The sequence below is a fragment of the Electrophorus electricus genome, chromosome 15 (assembly GCF_041902795.1).
Source record: "Electrophorus electricus isolate QZ-2024a chromosome 15, ASM4190279v1, whole genome shotgun sequence".
Classification (NCBI taxonomy): Eukaryota; Metazoa; Chordata; class Actinopteri; order Gymnotiformes; family Gymnotidae; genus Electrophorus; species Electrophorus electricus.
This window is the reverse complement of record NC_137511.1, coordinates 13,674,280-13,692,941: the sequence shown is the minus strand read 5'-3', so window position 1 is coordinate 13,692,941 and position 18,662 is coordinate 13,674,280. Positions and strand designations below refer to the sequence as shown.

General features: G+C 43.6%; 1 protein-coding gene across 3 annotated transcripts in view; it reads right to left on the bottom strand.

The window, feature by feature from the left end:
- The window catches only part of ptprea (protein tyrosine phosphatase receptor type Ea), a 58,189-nt gene that overhangs the window by 25,367 nt on the left and 14,160 nt on the right, over positions 1-18,662 (bottom strand). For 2 of the 3 annotated variants that reach the window (XM_035533751.2, XM_035533749.2), the window contains exon 2: positions 5,038-5,314. The gene's annotated coding sequence lies outside the window, so the exon portion shown is untranslated. Of the gene's footprint in view, positions 1-5,037; positions 5,315-16,879; positions 16,901-18,662 lie in introns of all 3 variants that reach the window. The other variant, XM_035533750.2, reaches the window with a different exon arrangement.

The following is an 18,662-nucleotide window of genomic DNA, read 5'->3' as shown; positions in this document are numbered from 1 at the left end:
TGAAATGACTTCATGATCGTGTTGCATCAGCTTGTAAGAAGTGACTAAAAAGCTGTGAAACCAGGGTGATGAATGTGTGACTAACTACAAGCATGAGCAGGCGGGCTTTGGAGTTTTATCTAGGCCAACATTTTCTGTGTAAATATGTCACACGTAGTGGTAGGAATAAGGTGAACAGTCCAGTCACCATTCTGTGACCAACACAGCAAAAACATCACAGAACCAAAACAACACAACACAAAACAACACAGAACCAAACCAAACAACAGGACAATGTCACGTCCGCGGTAATAGGGTTTTAGGCCAGACTGAGTAAAACATGATGTTTCTGTACTCAACATTCACAAATGATACAAACAGAAAATTACACAGAGAAAATTGTATCCCTAAAAACAGCAAAGCAACAGCAATTAAATGACTGAGGTGTTAAACATCCGGAAAGCAAACGGACCTAGTGTGACGGGGCAAGCAAGGTCAGACGCTCACAGATGGAGAGTGATGAATTTATTGCATTCCAAGTTCGTGGTGGGTGAACAAGCCAGGGTCAAAACCAGGAAAGCAAAGACAGGGGTAAACCAAATCATTACGGTAAACAGTCCCAGTCAAAAAACCAGAGAGCAATCATAAACCAGGCAAACTATTCAAAAATAAAGGGGCAGGCAAAAATCAGAAGACAGAAGAGCAAAAAAACACAACCGATACACAGGAGAGAAGTCAAGAAAAAAACGCACAGTAACCACAGTAAATACTACTCGCAATACTGGTAAGTTCTAGGCAGGTTTACAGTTGAATGTAGAGAAACAGGTGATATCAATATTCCAGTGATGAGGATCTGAAGGAATGTGTATGATTGGTTGAGTCGTTAGCCATGTGACAAACAGCATGTTGGGTGTTGTAGTGTGTTTGGGGTTCGGCCGACGTGACACCTTGCCAGGAAGCGTTCTGTGTTGCCTGTCTGAACTAGGCTGTAATTAATGAGTAAATATTTACTGAAATGTGAGGCTTACACTTGCTGACAGCAGCAATGATTTCAGTGTGTGTGTGTGTGTGTGTTTTAAAGTAGAAAAGATCCACCTTTAATTACACGATGGAGAAAATAGGAGATTAGCTGTTTGGTGCCGTGCATGTGTGCATGTCAGTCTGAACTGAAGTCTCTGACTAGGGTGTGTGTGTGTGTGTGTGTGTGGTACACACAGCAGTTTATATCTCAGTGTGATGAGTCCTTGGCACTAAATCTGTTCCCATCTTCAGATTCACAAACATTTCTGCAAAAAAAAGCAGCAGGACACCAAATCCCTTCCTTGTAAACCATGCAAGGAGACTGAAGAACCACATGGTCTAAATACAGGACATATTCCTGAAGCTGATGTATGACAATCTAAGCACATGATCATTTAACATATTCCATCACCACATCCTCAGCCTCTCCTGCAGTGGGGGATAAATCTGTACTAATTTATCATTTGAAATATCTGTAAATGTAAAGATTTGAACTGAACTGAAGTGAACTGAACTGAAGTGTTATCAAGTTAAATAGCTGGGTTTGTAACCATCGGCATGAACATAGAATCCCAGCACCAATCATTATACATGATTGGGTATAGGTAGATAAGAGTCTGTCTGATTCCGACCCCTAACACATGACTTGAGAATAGTCATTATTCGAAGAGTTCAAAGCATATGATTACAGATAGGTAAACTATTGTGATCATTTCCTTGTATGGTTATTATCTTAACAGAGATTTGTAGCTTTAAGAGAGAAATTAAAGAAATGAAAGAGGAGCATTGTGCAAGCCACTGTTGTGTATGCCTCAGTTGGGTGACAGCACAGCCGGACTGTTTTTATGTAGGCCAGTGAATACAGGCACCAGGTTTTCTTGGCCGTTTCCCTGCACAGGTAATGGCGGCAGAGAACAGACAGAAGTTCCCACCCGCTGGGCTTGTGCAGGTTATTTTCCATGACAGTGTTCTCCTCATGTCCTTCTGTGCTCGAGCTGAGACTACTTCAGTGGAATAAGATTTCACACATAGTCGAAATGGGATTGAATTTCCAAAAGGGAGCTCACTTCTCTGGCTATGTGATCAGAGTTGGGAATGTTTCTCCACATGGTGCATTTACAGTAAGGCAGGGGAAATGGGAAAAGGGAAGAAGGAGGATGCAAAGCAGGAGATACTGAAAGACAAACAGGTTGGAAAGGGGTGGATTGAGGGATGAAGGGAAGAGGAGAGTAGAAAAGAAGAGGGGAGTGAGTACTTTAGATGGGACAGGCACTTGATTCAAGGGGAAAATAGGGAGAAAAGGAAAGTGATGGGAATAGGGAGAGAGAGAGAGAGAGAGAGAGAGAGAGAGAGAGAGAGAGAGAGAGAGAGAGAGAGAGAGAGAGAGAGCATTGAATCCTCTCTGCCTGCACCTTACAGATTCAGTAATCCAGAATTCCCAGAAAAAGCAGTCGTGTGTGTGGGTACGTATGCAGGCGTGTATTAAGCATGGAAGCCAAAAACAGATTGTGTGTGCTGGACTCAGTCAACATAATTTCCGTGTGGTGGGGTGTAAGGGCCGTTTACTGCTGTACCGTGATTAGCTGGGACAGAGAGAAAGTGAAAGAGCGAGAGAATTGTGAGCTGAGCAGGTTTATGCAGGTTTATGCAGCGCGCTGTTATTGGTTAACGCCAGGGAAAAACCTCCAGAAGTGCACATGTAACATACATGCTACATATATCAGGCTTGCTGTAACACACTTGAGAGGTTACAAGCCTCAAATATAGGGTTAGGTATTTAGCTGCTCTGTTTGTGATTGACCTCCCAAAAGACCTGAGTCTGGAGTGTATGCTTGATGTAGACTCATATTCAGTAGAGTGTCCCACATTCTGCTGGACATGATGGATATGTCTGTCAAATGTCAATGATGAGAATCCAGCAGCTCAAATCTCTTGTGTAATCTTATGTCCATCTACAGCCTCTGATGCAAGCCAATCAAGTAAAAGATCAGGGAAGAGATGTGAAATAATGAAACATTCAGGACTACAAGATAGTCCTGGAGACACAGATAGTGGAGATGTCGGAAGAGGTCCTGTATGGGGGAGTGTGTGTGTGTGTGTGTGTGTGTGTGTGTGTGAGTGTGTGTGTGAGTGTGAGTGTGTGTGTGTGTGACACAGTGTACAGGCATTTCATTAGTGTGGCTTGAAGCCCATGCTGGTTGCCTGTGGAGAGCTGTCTCTTCAGTGACTGCTCTGATTAGAGTAGAACTGAGCAAGAAAGATTGGAGAGTACAGAAGACAGCAGGGATGAAGGCACTGACCTCAGTCATTACATTCCCTCATTTGGTAACATATTGTACAGCATGTATTTTATGGAGCTAATTGCGCTACAGAGGTCAGGTGGCCCTTTTAATTTTGGGGTATAGTACTGCTTCCTCCTTCTGCTCTTTCAACATAAAAGTCCCCACGAGTCATTATGCTTGGGCTTTGGAGTAAGCTATTTGGATCACATCTACACTGCTTTGTGGGTGTGGGTGTGTGTGTTGCTGTGTGTGTTTTGCAGTGTAAGCACATGCTGTCCTCCATCTGTTCATATCTGGTATTTGATAGATGCAGTTTCCTTTCCTGAGCAGCCAGTCTTCCTGTTCCACTCCGACAAGGAAATGAGACACACACACACACACACACACACACACACACACACACACACACACACACACACACGTACAGGCCTCTTCTCCTTCTGTCAACTTTACACATACACACAATTGCCCTTTCTCCTTAAACTGTACACATCACACACACACACACACACACACACACACACACACACACACACACGCACACACGCACATGCACAGGCCTCTTCTCCTTCTGTCAACTTTACACATACACACAATTGCCCTTTCTCCTTAAACTGTACACATCACACACACACACACACACACACACATACACACACACACACACACACACACACGCACACACACACATGCACAGGCCTCTTCTCCTTCTGTCAACTTTACACATACACACAATTGCCCTTTCTCCTTAAACTGCCCACTATAAAAAAAAAAAAAAACTCCCACATACAGATTCAGGTACATTTTTACATTTACATTTCATGTAAATGTAAAAGGCACATTTTACCATCACATCCACCAGCCTGCATCTTCAGTGTGCTGTTTTATTACATAGTCTGGCATTATGGGAGAAACAGTGCTGGCTATGGTATAAGCTACCATGCTGGCTCTAATTAAAGTCCTATGATCCCCTGAGTGAGAGATCCTCAATATCTCCCACTATAAACGAGAGAGAGAGAGAAGCAGGAAGAGGAACCCCATCCCCTAACATGTGTTCACAAATGAGTCCACAAACAAACGAACAAAGCAAACAGATGGAGACATGGGCTTTTCCTTAAACTAACGCAGCTCAAGTAACGAGCCTGAAATCCCTCAGAGTGAAAGGATTCACCTCTGGAGCTGAACCAGCCCATGGAACGCGGCCTCACAGCCTCTCCATGGGCACTGGGAGACATGCTACGAATGGGCAGTCGGACTCGCATTCAAATCTACCATGGCTACAGAAGTGCACTTTACACTGGACCAGAAACCAGAATAGGGACTGTGTTACTGTGGCATGTAGTGATGACATGCTATTTGTTTGCTTTTGATGTTCTGTTACTCATGCATGGTAACGGGAATGCTGTACACTGGTGTGAGATCTCATCTTGCATCTTCTTCAGAAACAAGAAATGAATGTGTGAAGTGCTCAGATGGCAGTAGACAGTTCTGTTACAGATTACAGAACTGCTAATTTATGTACCTTTCACGTCACTGTTTAAGTTCCCAGGTTATGTGTTGGCATAAGACTTCCTCTGTGTTTGTGGGTGTGAGTGTCTGTGTGTATCTGTGTATTTATGCATGATAAACTCAAGTAGCTGAACACAAAACTATTGCACAAACCATGCCAAAAATAGTTGCCACTTTACCCTTAATAGTTATGCCTTCCTATAACCATTCTTCAAGGTAACACTTCTTTTCTGGTGCATGAATGTACCTGATAGAGGAGAGATTTAGTTCCTGCTGATTCTGGTGTCCATCGTAGCCGGCATTCTGCTGGAAGAAACCGGCTGTCACATGTCTTCTGTAACTCCTCTGCTCTCTCTCGCTCTCTCTTTCTCTCTCGCTCTCTTGTCAGTAGACTATAGGACTGGTATTCTTCTTTTCCTCCCCTACTTGGGTTTCTCTCCCTTCATTCAGTCTGGATGTGTCTTTCTGAACAGGCGTGGCTTGCTTACAGCCCCGACTTAGCTCTTTAAACAGCACTTCACCACCTGCAGAGAGAGACAGAGTAATAGGGAGATTTAGGTTAGATATAAATTCATGTGGACATTATTTATTGAAAGCAAGATGAAGACAATGCATACTGTAGTTTGCTAGCAATATGCAAAAATGATGGCATTGCAAAACAACAGGCCGGCCGACCGATAACTTATGGACACAGACATGTCTGGTGTGACGAAAGCCTCCTCAATGGCATAGCATGAGTGCGTGACTATGAGTCATGTTCTGTCTAATTGTGACTGACCTGGGAGTCATATAGGATGAGTCAAAGTGTCAAATCATGTTCATCAGGACCTCAAAGGCCACAAAGCTTCACAGCTGATCATGCACACAAACATCTGCCATCAGACTCTAACATGAATAAGGCTGATCTGGTAAATGATCACAGTCAGACTCTAACATGAATCAGCGATGAGCTGGTAGATTATCACAAGATGGGCGGATGGGAGAACGAGAATCAGTTTGAGCACTCAAATAGCCTCCATATATGTTACACTACACAGCTCTAGAACTATGGAGCCTGTTTGGGTACTCTGTGTTAAACTTTAAATACGTTTTTGCATTATTATATTTTTTGCATTACTTCTTCTTTTTTTCCACCGCATCTTCAACACTGAATACATTGAGAAATGTTAGAGAAAATCATATGTAATTTTGCTTTTGTAAAGTGTACTACCTACAGACTTAAATCCAAGTGTACCAGTTTGCATTTACAGATGCAGATTTGGCTGAAATGCACCTACATCTTCCACCTACAGCTGTTAGGTTCTCGTAGGTGTTTTGTATTTGAACAGCCTGGAGCGTTAGAATAAACAGGAATACACACATAGCCCCAAGGCTCACAGCATCTCCTACCAGCGATCCAACGCAGTGCAATCCAAGGAAAGCCCTTGAGGAAGTAGCATATATGAATTCAAATGAGACTGGGGGTGGGGGTGGATGAGCTAGAAGGTGGAGAAATGGGTGTAAACAGAGAGGGAATGCGAGGGAAGATTAGAGAGAGAGAGAGAGAGAGAGAGAGAGAGAGAGAGAGAGAGAGAGAGAGAGAGAGAGGGAGAGGAGACATGCAAGAAAAGGAGGGAGCAAGGGTGGCAGAGCACAATTTATCTACCTGGGAAAATAGCAAGCCTAAAGAATCCCTGGTGCTTGTACGTTCCAAGCTGTTGCTATGGTGACATTCTCATCTAGCAACCAGACTGAGCTGCAGCTAGATTTTCTTCCACAAACCCCCCCCCCCCCTCCCCGTGGAATTATGGGTGAGGTGGCCACATTCCATCAAAAAGTCCCCCAGACTTCATGTCGGTGGTTAAAAAAAGAAAATGTCATACTCTCATATTTTTATGACAGGCACAAAATTACTAAAATAAAAGTGATTTTATTGGTGGCTGTTCTCTCTTGATTTGGATTTGCTTTGAGTGAGCAAATCAGAGATGCTGAGGGTACTTTGATGCCTGTCCCAGGGTGATTTAAACAGAAGTGCATATCATTTACCAAGCAGAGGCTCCATTCAAACACCCCGTCAAAACATGTTGCCTTCACTTTTTTAGTCCCAGGACACATGGGTCGGTGTGTCTGGCTTTGTCTGTCTCCTATTTTCTGTTTTTTTTTCTCTGTGTTTCTCCCCTCGCTCAGCTCCCCTGTGTTTTGACACATCTCCCCTGCTAGGGCGTTCCTTCCAGGGGCAGAGCTGGGTTCTGATTGGCTGATGAGACACAGCGCGCTGCAGACAAGGCTGCCTACAGGCATGGCTGTCCCGGGTGGTTTTCACCTCTTAAAGCCTGAGTCGGTTGCTTGGACTTCCATAGACCAGGCCAAGGCTGTGCTTTGAATACTGAGATCCTGAAAGGTTGAACATGCAGCATGTATCTATGCATGTGTGTGCTGTCTAGGATCCACTTTCATACACTAGAATCACCTGTCAAGGAGCACAGGGGTGGAGATGGGTTTCTCCCAGTTTGGGGGCTGTTAGGGAGTCATGGAAAGCCTGTGCATTCTCGTTTGTTGTACAGTGCTCTGGATATTTCCATGACTTTTCATTGCTTTGGTGCGGTTCGCCAAAGCCATATGCTTTACCTGCTTTTCCTGCCTCCTCGTTTTTGCCACACTGATGTAATAATAGACTGTAATAATGTAGAACTATTTGAATAATAGTACTACATTAGTAGTAGTAGTAGTAGTAGTAATTGTAATACTATTTAAAGGCTATACAATGCTTTAATATACTGTACTATTTGAATAATGTGAAAGAGTTCTATCAGTTTGTTGTAACATAAACATTGGTGACTGGGTCTTTCAAAACAATATGATTCATACACTGATTAGCCACAACATTAAAACCACTGACAGGTGAAGTGAATAACGCTGATTATCTTATTACAGTGCTATTTGTCAAGGAGTGGGATATGTTAGGCAGCAAGAGAGCAGTCAGTTCTTGAAGTTGATGTGATGGAAGCAGGAAAAATGGGCAAGTGTAATGGTCTGAGTGACTTCGACAAGGGCCAGATTGTGATGGCTAGACGACTGGGTCAGAGCATCTCCACAACAGCAGGTCTTGTGGTATGATCCTGGTGTGCAGTAGAAAGTACCTACCAAAAGTGGTCCAAGGAATGACGACCAGCGATCTGGTGGCAGAGTCATGAATGCCCAAAGCTCAATAGAGCACATGGGCGTGATTTCACAGAAGAGCCATTGTGGCACAAATTGATGAAAACTTTAATGCTTGCTAAGATCAAAAGGTGTGAGAACACACAGTGCATTGCAGCTTGCTGCAGACTAGTCACAGTGTCCATGCTGACCCCTGTGCACTACCAACAGTGCCTATAATGGGCACATGAGCATCAGAACTGGACCATGGCGCAATGGAAGAAAATAGCCTGATCTGACAAATCACCTTTTCCTGTCCACCATGTGGACGGCCAGGTGCATGTGTGTCATTTACTTGGCAAAAACATGGCACCATGGTGCAATAAGGGAAGAAGGCAAGCCGGAGGAAGCAGTGTGATGCTCTGGGCAGTGTTGTGCTGGGATACCACAAGACAACTTCATAGGTGTCAGAGTCCCTGCCTCAAGGGGTCGAAGCTGTTGTTACTGCAAAAGGAGGACCTACACAATATTAGGCAGGTGGTTCTAATGTTATGGCTGATTGGTGTTATGTACATATTTTTGAAATATATGCACGCACATACACAGTAGATATGTAGCTAGGAATGACAGTGTCTAACTCAGAAATAGAAGGAGAAGTGGGACAAGTAGGAAGATGAAGCCAAAAGGGGTAAAGTCATTAGGTTTATTGATAACTGCTTTTGTTCAAGCACTGCCAACAGACCGTATGAATGACATAATCTGATTGCAGGCATCCGTCCTCAGTCAGCAGGGATGTAAGTAGCTTAAGATCAATGAACACACACACACACACACACACACACACCTTTTATCTTCCCATCATTCCCTGAGCCTCCACGGCAGGGAGTGGTGGTCGGAGCATGACCTCTAGCACTACAGATGAAAGGAGCTACCTTGCAAATGGGAGTTCTCCATGTGTGAAATCTGGTTAAGGCCCTTTTATACGTGTCAAACAAGTGTGCAGCCAATTACGGAGGTCACCATGTCCTGTTCTGCCCTGCACGTGTGTGTGTCATGTTATTTCTGTGAATGTGGAAGGTGTGTGTGTGAGTGTGGATGGACCATGGGCAGTCTAATCAGCCATGGATGAAGGGCAAACCATTTTTTACATTGGAGGGGAGTGAGACGAGACAATATGGTGCTGAGCTACAGGGAGCTGAAAGGCTCCAGCGTCTAGTCCTTGCAAGTGAATTCACTGATCTTCACATAGTACCTTCTGTAAGCTGTGCTTGAGATGTAGATTGTGAGATCTGTGCAACGTGGTTTAAATGCGTAAATGGTAATGTGTTTATTTGTGTTCAGTGCATGCACGCAGCAAAGTAGGACAGTTGTGAGAAAAGGCTAGTGACCCCTTTCAAAGCAGGTTTCAGCAGGGACAGTTCCAAAATGGCAATGCAAATTGCTGTGTTGTGTTATTATTCTTTTTTTAATACACTGCAGTAATCTCCCCTTTTTCGCATGTGTCTCTCTTGGTTTATATCCTGTTTATATCTGTATATCCATGTGCTTTGTGTGCTTCAGAAATTCAAAGATTACAAGCATCAACCCTAATCATTTAACAAGTATAATCATCCCTAAAGTGTCAGACTACAAACAGATACATCCTGCAGCACCAAAGAGGACCTGAAGCAATTTCACATAGTAGACCTATTCTACCCTCTGGATCTGACTAACTTGATTATACTGTAACGTTTGTGCATAAAATTGTCCTAAGAAGGAACTGAAGTGGGCCAGACATCAAACACACAGAGGCTTGGACTGAACCCCTTGGACTGAACCCTTTCTGCCCTGGGGTTCTTGCCCATTTCACTCCCTCTCCTGTGGCCCCTGCAAAGCAATCATTGACAAAGTAGCACACTATGAAACGGACCAGGTCCCCCTCGCCCTCAAGCTGCCTCTCAGGATATCAAAGCTAGTCACATGTCATCTTTCTGTCCCACAGTAGCTGTCGAAGACCTCTTTTCCATGCTCCACTTTCAGTAAATCTGGGTAATGAAGGCCATTTTTAACATTTTATCCCGCCACACAGGGTGGGTGTACAGGGTATATGTAGTCTATTTTCGTAATCAGTGCTACATAAAAGACCATAGAAAGAAGAATAAAGTTATTATTTAACTTCTCACAAAACATAACATTGGTAGCAGACACCCATATCCCGTGTTGGGTATCCCTGTGTTGTGGAGAGTAGAAAACAGACCCACCCTTTCACCTAGTCAGTGCTGTACCTCTTTATCAGATCACGCTATCTCAGTTTTCCTCCGATTTATTTTGCTTTCCTATTGTGTCGCGCTCGCCCTCTGTGGGCATCTGTTTCCTTACAGTGAAATTTAAAGCTGAGAAAACACAGCTCATAATATGACAGCAGCGTGATTAGGCATCATAGGATAAGAAACTGGGGCTAAAGGGCCAGACGTTGCTGCTTTGCGTCGGTGTCTGGGACGTGTAAGGACGATATGACATCTTTACACGAAATGCATGTTCCGTAAAGTGAAGGCTTGAGATGTGGAATGCGTAACATACAAAATTCAGTGAAAAGTAATCTGTTCTTCATGCTGGAAATTTAACACTGATCCTCATGTTACACAGACTACAATACATACAAATACATGCATCCAAATACATTTCGGAACATCTTGAAGTATTCGGTATTAAGAAAAAATGGTTTCAGTTAAGTATACAGATTATTGTTGAGAGTCATTTCTCTTTAGGTTACAGCATTATTTTTTTATTCTATTCTTTGTGCTGTATTAATGGTAGACTGCCCAAACACAAACTAAACTCAGAACCATAATATTCAGATACTGAATACAGTATCCTAGTGGCAATATTACATAAGAAACAAAACTTAAATAAGCTTCCATTGTCATACACAGACCTTCATAGCTATTCATAGCTATTTATTTTGTATTATGTATTTTTATTGATTTCGATTAAATTTGGGGCCCCTCCAGTGCTTGAGAGGTATTGGAGCACAGTATGTTGTTAATGCTAGAAATATTAGCATACAAAGACACACTGTTCTCATAGAAACAACATGAAGGTTTGAAGAAATGAACAGGCTGCATCAACCCAGTGCTCTCGTAACACCTGCATTCATTGCTCTCAATAATCCCTGTCAGAGAAGCCTGGCCAAACTTGCTCTTCTTTACTTTTCTCTTCCTCTCTCTCTCTCTCTCTCTCTCTCTCTCTCTCTCTCTCTTTCCCTCTTACTCTCTCGTTTTTCCCTGCTGGACACTCAGTGCAGTCACGCAAGCGGATGGTGCCGAGCTGAAGAAAGGCAGGCATTGTGGCAGACACTTGCACCTGGACCAGCGTGGCCCTGCGGGGGCTGTGAGTCACAGCAGGGGCTCTAGGGTGCTCCGGGGCACTCTGGGGCACTCCAGGGCACTCCGGGGGCTGAGACTGGGACCAGTCCAGATTCGGAGTCACAATGAAATCTCAATCTGGGAGATTCGATAAGAATACTACTAGCCTCTACTCTCTGGTGTATTCTAGGTAACCTTCAGGGCACAGATTCCCTAAAGCATTTTAGCATGATGTTCCAGCTCAGAGATGCATCTGAACACTAGCTCTGATATCTAAGAATGACCAGAGTAACTATGCCCTGCTTTGGGGACACTCAGACAATTCAAGTGGCACATATTTAGCCATAACTTTAATTCACTTCAGTGACCAGAGAAGGCGGATGTGCGGCACTGCTTCAGGATACAAATCAGTGGCTGGGAAGGTGTAAAAAAATAGCAACAACCTATAAATGAGACCCCTTTCTGTGCCTTGTGTGCTGCTCAGCATAATTTAGGTTTTTGTTTTTTTTTTGTTGAGGTTAAAAATAGCTATGCGTGGCAAATGTTAGAGAGTACACACACCTGTCACCTGTGATTCATTTTGCATTCTTATAGAATAGTGCACACACACACACATACACACACACAAACAAGTGTATCTGCTGTTGTCTTATATACATGCACACACACACACCCATGCATACACATACACAAACACACACACAATGCACACCTCCAGGAGTCATCTGTGCTTCCATGGCATAAATTATCGCTGTACAGCTTCAGGGTGGGATCTGTCAGATTAGAGCATTATGTCAGGATTCCTCAGTGCAGACACCAATACAGTTCAAGAAATAATCTAGGTGCTGGGATATAATAGCAGGATTTAGACAGAGTTACCAGGACAGGGAAACACCTGTCCAACCAGCACCAGCTTCCTATACCAGCTTCTTCAATATCAGCAAATAGCAGTACCCCTCCTTACTAACTACACACATGAGCCCAGCTAGTGTGAGTAAAACATTAAATAATGTAAATAACCTAGAAGTCAAATGTTTTCTTACACATTAAATTCATAACATATGAGGATACGAAACTCACCAAAGCCTCTGAATAGATTGTCATAATATTCTGATAGATTCCCTTACTGTGTTTTCGTTAAGGTGGGGAAGCATTAGCTAATGCACTGGGCTGTTAAAGACAGAGATTTTTATGAGTTGGAGCAGGAGCTGTTGATCAGAGAAAGCTCCGGAAGAGTGAGTGGCACTCAGAGACCGGGTTGTCAGGGAGCACGTATCCTGACGAAGTGTCGAGTCTTATTCAGATTAACGGTGTTTACTGGGGAGCTGTAGACTGGGTTGGTACCTGTGCCTCTTCAGAGAGAGGCACGAGACAGGAGAAGAGAGGTGAGTGAGGAGCGAGAAAGAGACAGGATCTAAGTCAGATCTAAGTCAGCTGTGCTGGACCTCTGAAGAGTTTGACTGTGCAAAATACTTAGTTCCCTTTCACTTGCTCTCACTTCTTTTTCTTTGCCCTTCCTTTTCTCAGCATTCTGGCATCTAACTGTGGCCCTCAGCCATCACAAGCAGAAGGTTTGCTGACAATATCAGACTATTGAGAAACACTGGAATTCACCCTCCTCCCTCTTGTATTTAAGAGAGCAAATTAGATCTGTAAGCCTATTCTCTCCTAAAACTCAAATCAAAGGCAGAAAGAGATATACAGCAAAGATTAGCTTTGCTTTTAACAAAAAGTGTCCCTTAGCAGATTACTGTTCACTTTAACTTAATTATAGGGATACAATACTAAAATTGTTCCACCAGGCAAACCAGTGTGTTCTGTGGATTTGATTGAGAAACTACAAGCAAATGTCACTCAGTTTGCATCTGTCATAGTAAAGGTGGCTAAATAGCTGCATTTCGAATGTTAATAACATTAATAATGTTAATTCAGCAAACAAATCTCCCAGTTTTAAGAACATAAGAGAGAACACAGACCACTCTCTGGGCTTTAAGAACAAAAAAGAATCCAGACCACTCAATGGACTTTAAGAACATGAGAGAAGACAGAAGCCCACTCTGGGCTTTAAGAACAAAGAACCCAGACCACTCTCTGAGCTTTACAAACATGAGAAAACCCAGACCATGCTCTGGGCTTTAAGAACAAAACCTAGACCACTCTCTGGGCTTTAAAAACACAAGAGAACCCAGCACACTCTCTGAAATTTTGGAAACACAGGAGAGAAGACCAAACAGATCTGAGATGAGCAGAAGCAGCCAGACAGTGCTGTATTCTGAAATAGGCCTAGTACAGAGATGGCCTACAGCCTGTTCTCTTCAGAGTGGCAGGAAGAGAAATGTATGACATTATTTCCTGTGTGGAAACAAGGGTTTATGGTCCAGTAGAAAAGGAAGTAAAATTAGCCTCAGTCTGAGAACTTCACACACAGAGAGAGAGAGAGAGAGAGAGAGAGAGAGGGAGAGAGAGGGAGAGAGGGAGAGAGAGAGGGTGACAAGAAGAACTCCGTACTATAAGTAGTATGTCCTTTACACTCAGTGAGGCTGATCACTTTGCAAATGTGTTGTGCTCGCGCTGGAAGAGTGTGAGCTAGAACTGGCTGTTCCTTACACATAATAACGCACACTGCTGAAGATGGAATCTTGAACCCATTGCGTTGCCGTGGCTACAACAGGGCTTTGCAAAAGCGGTCAGGTGATTTACAGTGAGGCGGAACCCTGTCTCCCACCCTACTCACTCCCAAAGAAGGGAAGACAAAAAAAAAGAAAGAAGAAAATATTCGTAGACAAAAAGAAAGAACAGAAAAGAAAGAAAGATGTCTCTAAAAATATCAGTAGACTAAAGGCAAAAAAGGAAAAGACCCATAAAGTAGACATCAGGCCATTGTTCGCTGGAAACTGCATATTTCCCCTGGTGTCTCAGTGGCAAGAAGCTGGGCTTACTGTGTTCTATACCAGCTACAACAAAATGAAGCTTTAGGATGCATGCAAGTATGAAATTGACAACAACCAAGTGCTTTAAGTAACCCCTGTTATCTTTAAAAAGGCTTGAATCAAAACAACTGCTGATCTTCTTCCTAGCATGGCTACGTGTCTGGCAAGAATAAAGAGTGAGTGACTGTGAGAGCTAAGAATGGAATTAAAGAGAAAAGAGAGTGTGGCCATGAAGCTGTTCCGACACAGGGACAGGGCCGAGTCTCAGGGGACGGGGCCGAGTCTTAGCCTCTGGGTACAGAGCTCAGTCTTAGTCTCAGGGGACAGGGCCGAGTCTTAGGCTCTGGGTACAGAGCTCAGTCTTAGTCTCAGGGGACGGGGCCGAGTCTCAGGGGACAGGTATGAGTCAGAGTCTCAGGGGACAGGGCTGAGTCCCAATACTGAGGCCCGAGGGCAGCTCAGGTGAGTTGAAGACACATGCACACTCTTCAGGTCGGTTTCACTCGCCCATGGCCATACGTGCTGAATATGAGGAGGCGCCCCAGGGCAGTGTGGTTGAATAGGAGCGTGCTGACTGCCATCGGCAGAGTTTTGCACTATGTCACCACCTAGAATGTTGAGGCTGTGTCTTGCTTGTACTCTACAGAGCCACAGGTACACATGCAGTCTCTGGAGCTCGGTGCGCATACTGGTGGTTTCGTATGCACATATAATTTTTTTTTATATCAAGTGCACGAGGGCAACATTCATGGAACCCATCAACTGAAGTGCATGCGAGGATTGGCACATATTGACATATTGACATATTGACCATTTCCTGTGTGTGGCTGGGAGCGAGGAGCCTCACCCTTCTATGTCCACATGTATCTTAGCAACCCTAATGCCATGGTTACACATTCACTTCCCTGCCCTGTCTGCCCTTCTGTCCAATTAATTGTGCAGGTTAGCAGGAAGCGTACCGGCGACAGGTTTGGTTTCTGTTCCTGTCATAAGTATACATTTGTTTTGCCAACAAAGGAAAGCAAACCCTATACATGTCTTGAAAAGAAATGATACTTGAGACTGGAACAGAGTTCCCTAAAAAGCAAAGAAATCTAGATATAGGCTGCGTTTGTAAGACGGTCTAGTCTATAAACAGATATATAGATAGCTAGTCTATAATAGCATCTATAACTTTTCTAAATGACAAAGTTGCTGCTGTCCCTGTGGGCCCGTCTCCTCCCTACAGCTGCCTCTGAACTACAGGGCATTGGAATGCAGTGAAAGCAGCTTTTGTATTGATCTTCAGCATTCAGACGTGGAAGCACTGCAGCTCCCACCTCCGCATCCTGCTCACAACAAACCCTCATCTGATCCTCCCCGATAACGAGGCCCAAATCGGCAAGCCAGCACGCCTTCCACCCAGGGCCATCTGCAGTGGCGTGTCATCTGCGTGTGTGTGTGCGTGTGTGTGTGTGTGTGTGTGTGTGTGTGTGTGTGTGTGAGGGAGAGGATGAGAAAGAGGAGAAAGAGAGCAAGGCCAAGGCCATGCAAATGAAGCCCAGCCTATCAAGATACGTGGTAATTGCATTCTCCAGAAGTCTTGTTTATTATCCACATGGCTACTCAGCTGTGTTTCAGTGCACTGGCCTCTGTGCTCAACGCCAAGGCTGCGTGGTCTGACTGCCTGCTTTCTCTCTCCTGCTGCCTCTCTGCTGCTGCCTCTCTGCTGCTGCCTAATTGCTGCTCAGCTTCCCTAAAGCATGGAGTGTTCAGAGTCATCCCAACTGTTAGTGTGCGAGAGTGGTTGTGTTCACACTGATGCTCGCTTCACCGTCTTATGCATGTCAGCTCAGAGCTGGAACATCTGGAGATCGCTCGGGCACTAGGTACCTTCAGAGCAGCCTGGAGATCAAATATCTGTCCCTTTTAACTGAACTATACCAGGGAAGCAATGTGCATCCAGGAAGTGTTTTCTTTTGTAGAAAATTATAAAACAGCGAGTAGAAAAGTATGAGGCATGAACTGGGTGGCATTGAGTACTGGAGGGGACCTGTCATCTGCATTAGCCTTTAGCAACACTATTTTAAGACAAGCACCACATCAGCAAAGAAATGACCACATAGGACTGTAGTCTCATTATGGGAAATACAAACTGCCCCAGTGGTCCTGGAATCTCAGGAAGAGAAAAGACCAGAACAAGCAATGAGGATTCCTCTGAACAGGGTGCAGAAGTGTCTGCATTCGCTCAGATTACACCCTCATTATTCAAAAGCAGGATTATGGAAATCCTGGAACAGCTCTGCTGCAAAGACAATGAACATGTTTGTTGCTTTGCACTGAAAAACCAGTCATCTAACAATGAAGCTGTCTTTTCTAGGAGGGTCAGCAGAGATTAGAGTCACTGCTGTGTGAATGCAACCAGGTCAAAGAACGCCGGAATCAGGCGAGAATCTGCAAATTATGACATCAGAACGACAATTAGCTTCTTAAGAACTGCTTAGTTATGCAGCCAGACAGAAGCAGCGGGAATTACACCATGCACGACTTGGAAATGTTGTTTCTACAAATTTACATTCCATATCTGCCATGCTGAAAGAGCAACAGTTAACTGGAAATCAGTGTGCACTATGCAAGATGTTCAAGCAAGTGCACAGCAAGCATCAAGCTTCAAGCCTCCATCACACACTTGAGCTGGCATTCTGACCGCCTTCATTACCTGCAGCATGTGTGTTGGAACCTGGAACAAAACAATGAGAAATGTAAATTGTCTGGAGGTCTCCTAAGATGACTAGTCTAGGATAATACAACATAAAAACCAGAGTTCTTATGAGAATGATTATCTAACAATAAATCCATCTTGTAAAATCTGAAACACACACACACACACACACACACACACACACACACACACACACACACACACACACACTCTCACACACCCATACATACACACAGGGTAGTAGGTTATATACGACTGTGTGCCTAAGTGCTGCAAGTTTTATCATCCTCCACCTTTGTTAACCCTCTTCCATTGCCTCAATTTGTGTGTGTGTGTGTGTGTGTGTGTGTGTGTGTGTGTGTATTCCCTGTTGGAAACACAGTGCTCTTTAAGAGCGGCCTAAAAATACCAAATGTGTAAATAATACACCTGATGTTGCATTTGAGAAAATTCCCCACTCCTGATCTACTCCTCAAGACTGTATACTACAGGAACGTACAGGTAAACACTGAGCCTAAAAACATCATAAAATAATTAATTATATTTTAATACAAATGAGATTAATCAAGTATGCATTTATTTGTTAAAAGCAGCTACTCATTTTAAGGAAGAAGTACATATAAGGAAGAAGTAAAGGTTGTTTACCACTCATTGTTTACCTTTTTTTGTTTTTGTCATTTTTGTTAGATATCAATGTAGTTTTTACATGTTTTTGCAACGCAAAAGGTGCATGTTTTTGCAACGCAAATAAAAGAAGAATGTGTAATTAAGGGCTTAATAATGGGTTTAATAATGGGTTTAACAACGAGTTTAATAATGATTTAATAATGATCCAGTAGTCTATGGCCTTCCACTATCCAAATGAGTTTTTTTCTCATCTCCTTCCTCAGTCTATGCCTGAATGGGCAAACAGATCATTATATGGGACAAATCATTAGAGCTATAAGCTTTCTTGGTTTTTATCCCCAAAATCAGGACATTAATTCTCTGTAATTCTCATAATTAGGCTATTATGGGAGTGAAGGAGGAGGTTTCTCACACCAGGCTGGTACAAGTGTCTCCCTTTCACTGCTTTAGGAGTCTCAATAGGCCCATGTTACATCTGCGTCGTGTGTCCACTAGTCGATTTCACTGATGTTATGATGCACTGGGTGGGACGCAGGGACTAAGGAACGGAGGACAGGACACCATGTTACTCAGTCTGATTCAGCCTCTGCACAGTTGTGGGAGCAGCTTCAAAACACCCATTAGGACTGGCTGAAATGCCAACACGTTTGTTCCATGCCAAGCTTGGTTTTAACTGTCACAGCAAGTAGATAATGTTAATATTGTATATTTCAGTGGGTGTGACATTGCTATTCAAAATGCTTTGTTGGAGCGGCTCTACAAACAGGCCTCCCAACTTCACTAACTAGGCTTCATCCAGCTCCACGGGTTTATATGTTTTTGTTTAGGGAAAATGAAGGAAAAACTATGTAATGGTACACTCCCCTTCCCTTCTTATGACATGGTACGGCCCGCCAACTGCAGTGGGAGATGACTGTTGACCGTGACTGCTTCTTTATTTGTGACCCTGCACCCCTGGGTATCACACACCTGAATATTATATCATGTATGTCTGTATTTAAACTCCTGTGTTTTGAGGCACACTTATCAGACATTGTACGTGTTAGTGTTAGTGTTCTTGCTCACGTTTATGTTTCATACTACTGTTTACGTACCTGTTATCGTTGATCGTCTGTACCACGCTGCAGTAGTTTGTTACATGTGAGTGTCTTTG